General features: G+C 42.1%; 1 pseudogene; it reads right to left on the bottom strand.

The window, feature by feature from the left end:
* The window catches only part of LOC116091124, a 14,901-nt pseudogene extending 8,918 nt beyond the window's left edge, over positions 1–5,983 (bottom strand).
* Positions 5,984–6,748: the final 765 nt, after the last annotated feature.

Raw genomic sequence — 6,748 nt, 5'->3', positions numbered from 1 at the left:
CCCTGTGAAGGTTCTGTGCCCCAGTGTAGGGGAATGCCAGGGCCAATAAGTGGGAGACGGTGGGGTGGAAGGCTTGGGGTGGAGGAGGCAACTGGGGTTTGTTTTTGTTGTTTTTGTTTGTTTCTTTGTTTGTTTTTTGGAGGGAAAAATGGGAAAGGAGAAAATTACATGTAAATAAAGAAAATATCTAATATTAAAAAAAAGAAAATATATTGCTGAGAACATTGTAAATATATACTTCATTGAGAATATAGTCATATGATTCTGGTTATTCCTCCACTTGCTCCCTGACACAAATGCTCTGATGTAATCAAGGCATTTAGAAGGAAACCGAATAATGAATGAGCTTCACCTCTGTCATTTCTCCACCCTTGAGTAGGATGAAGCCTTCCACATGAAAGTCAGTTAGGGGACATAAAAACACCCAAGGAAACAGTTCAACAGTAATGAGCACACATCAGATAAATTGTATGAATAAGTACTAATTAAAAAAAATGATGAGTGGTATGGCTGGGTCCTCTGGTAGTACTATGTCCAATTTCCGGATGAACTGCCAAACTGATTTCCAGAGTGGTTGTATCAGTTTGCAATCCCACCAGCAATGAAGTAATGTTCCTCTTTCTCCACAACCTCTCCAGCATCTGCTCTCACCTGAGTTTTTTATCCTAGCCATTCTGACTGGAGTGAGGTGAAATCTCAGGGTTGTTTTGATGTGCATTTCCCTGATGACCAAGGATGTCGAACATTTCTTTAGGTGTTTCTCAGCCATTCGGAGTTCCTCAATTGAGAATTCTTTGTTCAGCTCTGTACCCCATTTTTAATGGGGTTATTTGGTTTTCTGGAGTCTAACTTCTTGAGTTCTTTGTATACCTTGGATACTAGCCCTCTATCAGATATAGGGTTGGTAAAGATCTTTTCCCAATTTGTTGGTTGCCGTTTTGTCCTACTGACAGTGACCTCAAGCTTCGCTACAGAGCAATAGCGGTAAAGATTCCACTGTATTGGTACTGAGACAATCACGTTGATCAATGGAATAGAGTTGAAGACTGTGAAATATAACCACACACTTGACCTTTGACAAAGATACCAAAAATATACAACAGAAAAAATAAAGCATCTTCAATAAATGGTGCTGGTCCAACTGGCTGTATGTAGAAAAATGAAAATATACCCATATTTGTCACCTTGCACAAAGCTCAAGTCCAAGTGGATCAAGGACTTCAATATAAAACCAAATACACTCAACCTAATAGAGGCAAAAGTAGGAAAGTGAACTCATTGGCACAGGGGAAAATTTCCTAAACAGAATTTCAATGGCTCATGCTCTGAGATCAAGAATTGATAAATAGGATCTCATGAAACTGAAAAACTTCTCTAAGGCAAAGGACATAGTCAATAAGACAATTATTTGTCAAACTACAGATTGGGGTAAAAGTCTTCACTAACCCTATATCCTTTAGAAGGCTAATATCCAAAACATACATTAAGAACTGTAAAAGCTAACCACCAAACAACCCAATTTAAAAAAAAAGGGGGTATAGAACAAAACTGAAAAATCAGAACAGAGGAATATCAAATACTTGAGAAGCACCTAAGGAAATGTTCAAAGTCCTCAGTGATCAGGGAAATGCAAATCAAAACAACCCTGAGATTACACCTTACACCAATCAGAATGGTTAAGATCAAAACCACAGGTAACATGTTTTTGAAGATATGGAGAAAGAGGAACACTCCTCCATTGCTGGTGAGATTGCAAACTGGTACAACCACTCTGGAAATCAATCTGGAGGTCTGCCCTTCTCAACACCTCACAGTCTGCAGGTCTCCCAGGAGATCTGCTGCAGCCAGCCAGGGTAAAAGGTAAGACACCCACCCAAATGTCCAAAGAAGCTGGGAACCACAAGAAGCCCAGCAGATGCAGGATGCTCCCCTCCCTGCAAAACCCATCTCCCTTCCAGCACCTTGGCCCCTCTCAACACCCTACTGTCTACAGTTCTCCCAGGAGATCTGCTGCACGCAGAGTGACAGGTAAGAGGCCAGCTCAAATAACTGGAGTAGATGGAAGCCCCAGGGAGCCCAATGGACACTGGACCCCCACCCCTCTGAGTGAACCCTATCTCCATTTGGTCTGCACCTCCACAGGTCGGCACCTCTCAACACCCCACAGTCTATATGTCTCCCACAAGATTTGCTGCAACCCAGGGACACAGGAGGTAGGCTCCAGATAGAGACACACAGGCCAGTTAACACCACCAGAGATAACCAGATGGGAACAGGCAAGCACAAGAATATATGTAACAGAAGCCAATATACTGTGGCACCATCACCCAGTGCTCCCACCACAGCAAGCCACGGATATCCAAACAAACCTGAAAAGCATGATTCTGACCTAAAATCCTATCTCATGAAGAAAATAGAGAGGTTTAAGGGGGATATAAATAACTCACTTAAAGAAATACAGGAAAACACAACCAAACAGGTGAAGGAAATGAACAAAGGAGTACAAGACCTAAATATGGAAGTAGAAACAACAAAGAAATCACAAATGGAGGCAACTCTGGAAATGAAAACTTGGGAAAGTGGTCAGGAACTATAGATGAATGTATGGCACAGGGGGAACTTCCTAAAGAGAACTCCAATGGCTCAGGCTCTAAGATCAACAATGGACAAATGGGACCTCCTGAAACTGAAAGATTCTTTAAGGTAAAAGATAATTTCAATAGGACAAATCACCAACACACATATTGGGAAAAAATCTTCACTAGCCCCACAACTGACAGAAGTCTAATATTCAAAATATACAAAGAACTCAAAAAACTAACCTCTAAAAAAACCAACCAACCCAATTTAAAAATGGGGTAAACAGCTAAACAGAGAATTCACAACAAAGAAATCTCAAATGTCCTAGAAGCACTGAAAGAAATGTTCAAAGTCCTTAGTCATCAGGGAAATGCAAATCAAAACCACCCTGAAAGATCACCTTACACCAATCAGAAATCAAAACCTCTGGTGACAGCACACATTGTCAAGGATATGGAGAAAGAGGAACACTCTTACACTGCTGGTGGAATTGCAAACTACTAGGACCCTATAGAAATCAATCTGGAGGTTCCTCAGAAAATTGGAAATCGATCTACCTGAAAACCCTGCTATACCAATCTTAGACATATACCCAAAAGATGCTCGAGCATACCACAAGGAAATGTACTCCATCATGTTCATAGCATTGTTATTTATAATAGGCACAAGCTGGAAACAACCAAGATGTCACCTGAAGAATGCATACAGAAAACGTGGTTCATTTACACTATTGAATACTCCTCAGCTATTTAGAATGAGTATATTGTGAGTTTTGCAGGCAAATAGATGGAACTAGAAAATATCACCCTGAGTGAGGTAACCTAAACACAAAAGGACATGCATGGTATGTATTCACTAATAAGTGGATATTAGCCAAAAAGTAGAAAATACCTAGGATATAAGCTACAGAACTTAAGAAATTTTATAAGCAAAAAGTCTCAAGTGAGGATGTTTCAATCTCACTTAGAAGTGGGAAAAATCGCAGGGCAGTGGTGGCGCACGACTTTAATTCCAGCACTTGGAAGGCAGAGGCAGGCAGATTTCTGAGTTTGAGGCCAGCCTGGGTTACAGAGTGATTTCCAGAACAGCCAGAGCTATACAGAGAAACCCTGTCTCGAAAAAAAAAAAAGAAAAAAAGTGGGAAAAATAAAAGTGGAGGCGGGGGGGGGGATCTGGGTGGGAGGTGGATCTGGGTGGCAAAGGGTCCATGGACAAGAAAAAGGAGAACAGGATGAGGTATGGGGGTAGGAGGAGACAGGAGAGAAGTCCAAAGGACCAGTAAAATGAATGGAAATATGCAGCTTTGGGAGGTGAGAGTTGAGGGACCATCTAGAAAGTACCAGAGAAGTTAGAGACACTCAGGACTCAAGGAGAGGGACATTAGATGAAATGCCCAACAGTGGGGAGAGTCCACCTCCAGTATATAGACAGGGCCTCAAGTGGAGGGATAGGGTTACCAACCAACAGTCAAAATTTCTGACCCAGAATTGTTACTGTCTAAAAGAACTGCAGGAATAAAACTGGAGAAGAGACTGAGGGAAAGACAGTACAGTGAGTGGTTCAACTTTGCATCCATCTCTTGGAGAGCCACTAAGGCCTGACACTATTAATGATGCTATGGTGTGCTTAGAGACAGGAGCCTCTAAGGAATGAGATGAGGAACTGTGGGAGAGGGAGACTGGGAGGCGGGGGCAATGGCTGGACTGTTAATAAATAATAATAATAATAATTTTAAAAAACAGAGAAATAATGACTAAAAATGTATAACAGGATCATCGATGTCAAAGCTGTATGTCATGAGAAAACTCAGAAGTCTCAATAGGAATATAAAGAAATGATACACACACTGGGACAATGTGACTTCTGACCTTACTACAAAGATACAATAATCAAGAATATGAATAATGTTTGTGAAAAGAAGTGAGGATGGAGACAAAAAGTCAAAAACATAAGCCTAAAAATATATTCAAGTTTTCATCTAAGTACCTAAATAATTTACATGAGGAGAAATGTGAACTTGACCTACGTTACCTGTGATTGTATGAGTATACACATTAAATAAACAGACATCAACATTCTTATAAAAAACTTAATTAGTTCCATAAACTGTTATACTTCTGCCCCATGCTCTAGAGCTGTCTCTGTAAAGGGAAGTTATCAGAAAGGTGGGCTATGACTCTGCAGCTCCTCATGACACCTTGTGGTTTCATGCAAACCCAGCCCCACTGAAGCCCACACACAAAACAATGTTGAAGACCATTTTAATGTCTGTTTCCTACTACATGGATGATGTCACAAGATGTGCAATCTGTCTTATCCACCTACCCATCACCGTGCACACCTGAGAAATTCTGCAACATAGAAACTCCTTTTGTACCCTGGAATTGAATTTCCATGAGTCATACCACTGTGGCCTGGCTGGCCTTGAACTCAGACACTCACCTGCCTCTGCCTCCAAGTGCTGGGAATAAAGGCCTGGGCCACCACTGGTGACCTGTTTTTTCTTTTCAAAGAATAGTCCCCAAGTGTAGTCTTGCCTATGTAGCAGAACTATCCTTTTTCCAAGACAACTGGACGTTTATGGCACACTAGGCCTTAATGTTGATTGTGACCCTATATGTCTCCTTAGAGACTTGTTAGAAGCCTGTTCTTTGATATCATGATGTGCCTAGTTCATGCTTATAAACCAGAGTTGTCTCCAATCTTACGGATTTTGGACAAATGCCTGGACAATCCTGGTACCCTAACACAAATATACTCACATCTTATTCTCCAATAGGCCTTTTTAGCATAGCATATATTTGTGTGATGTTTTAGAGGCAGTCCTCCCTCACCTACATTCTACTTGCTGTCACTACAAGCATTAGTAAATCCTTTACATCAATTTTACTCTCCTACATCGCAGCTTACTATTGGAGTGCCATCCAATACAAGAGATGCCTTTTACAGTCCACAACACTAACTCTAAATGGATCTTATACTTACATGTAAAACATCTTAATGCTAAGGCCAAAACTTCCTGAAGATACTAGAGAAATTAGGGCTTTCAGAGTTTGCCATCCTGCCAAGGGTTTTTCTACACAGAAGCCCCTACCCCAAATGTTTTGTGTAGATGCAGCCACCCCAGGGACGTTATGCCAAGCCCACCGAGGGATCCAGAGAGAGAACAAGACCACAAGGACCCTCACAACTCACAGCTTCTGTCAGGCTGCTGTCTACCACCGAGCCCCAGGGACGACCAAGCACACCAGCCCCCTCTTCTCAGCCTCCTGCTCCTCCCTTTTTGGGAGACAGCCCTGCACTTACCATGTTGGGATTTCTGAGCTTGACTGAACTCCCCACAGCTCACAGAACATATAAAGCAGAAACACCACTTTCAGCTTAAAAGAGGAACTGCAAGATGGCGGCCGGAACAGGCTGCCTTCTTTTTTGATTGGCAGATCCGCCTGGATGTTCTGATTGGCTAGTTCACCTGGAGTGACATAAACAACACCCACAGGCGTAGAGTGTGCTGAAGGGACACGGGAATGGTTCCAGGCACAGGTGGACAGACTGAGGCCAGTCCTTTCCTGGATCTGTAGAAATTTGCATTTCAGTACCACTCCTGTCTGTCCTCCAATTGCTTACTGCTCCCTTTTTCTGCACTCTGATCAGGGGGAAGACCCACACTTCCAATTTTCTGTTGCTAAGTTACCTGCTTCTCCCCTTTGTGGGCCACATTGCATACTTGGAGCTTGCCTGAGCTCCAATCACAACACTCACTTCAGTTGTTCACAATGTGTGGTGTGGCATTGCCATCAGAGAAAAAATATTATAAAAAGAAAGAAAGAAAGAAAGAAAGGAAGGAAGGAAGGAAGGAAGGAAGGAAGGAAGGAAGGAAGGAAGGAAGGAAGGAAAGAAGGAAGGAAGGAAGGAAGGAAGAAAGAAAGGAGAGAGAGGGAGAGAGAGAGGGAGAGAGAGAGAGAGAGAGAGAGAGAGAGAGAGAGAGAGAGAGAGAGAGAGAGAAACAAACAAACTTGAACATAATAAAAATTCTGAATGGAGTGACTAGCAGCAGCTGGTTGGGATCTGATCATTCAATCTTAGGAAGAACTGTTTGTCACAGGAGCCATAATTCAAGTGGAAAGACCTTTCTCCATTTGGAAAATTTAACACTGTCTCTTATCAG

Source organism: Mastomys coucha, unplaced genomic scaffold (genome assembly GCF_008632895.1).
Source record: "Mastomys coucha isolate ucsf_1 unplaced genomic scaffold, UCSF_Mcou_1 pScaffold15, whole genome shotgun sequence".
NCBI lineage: Eukaryota > Metazoa > Chordata > Mammalia > Rodentia > Muridae > Mastomys > Mastomys coucha.
This window is presented reverse-complemented; position numbering and strand designations above follow the sequence as displayed.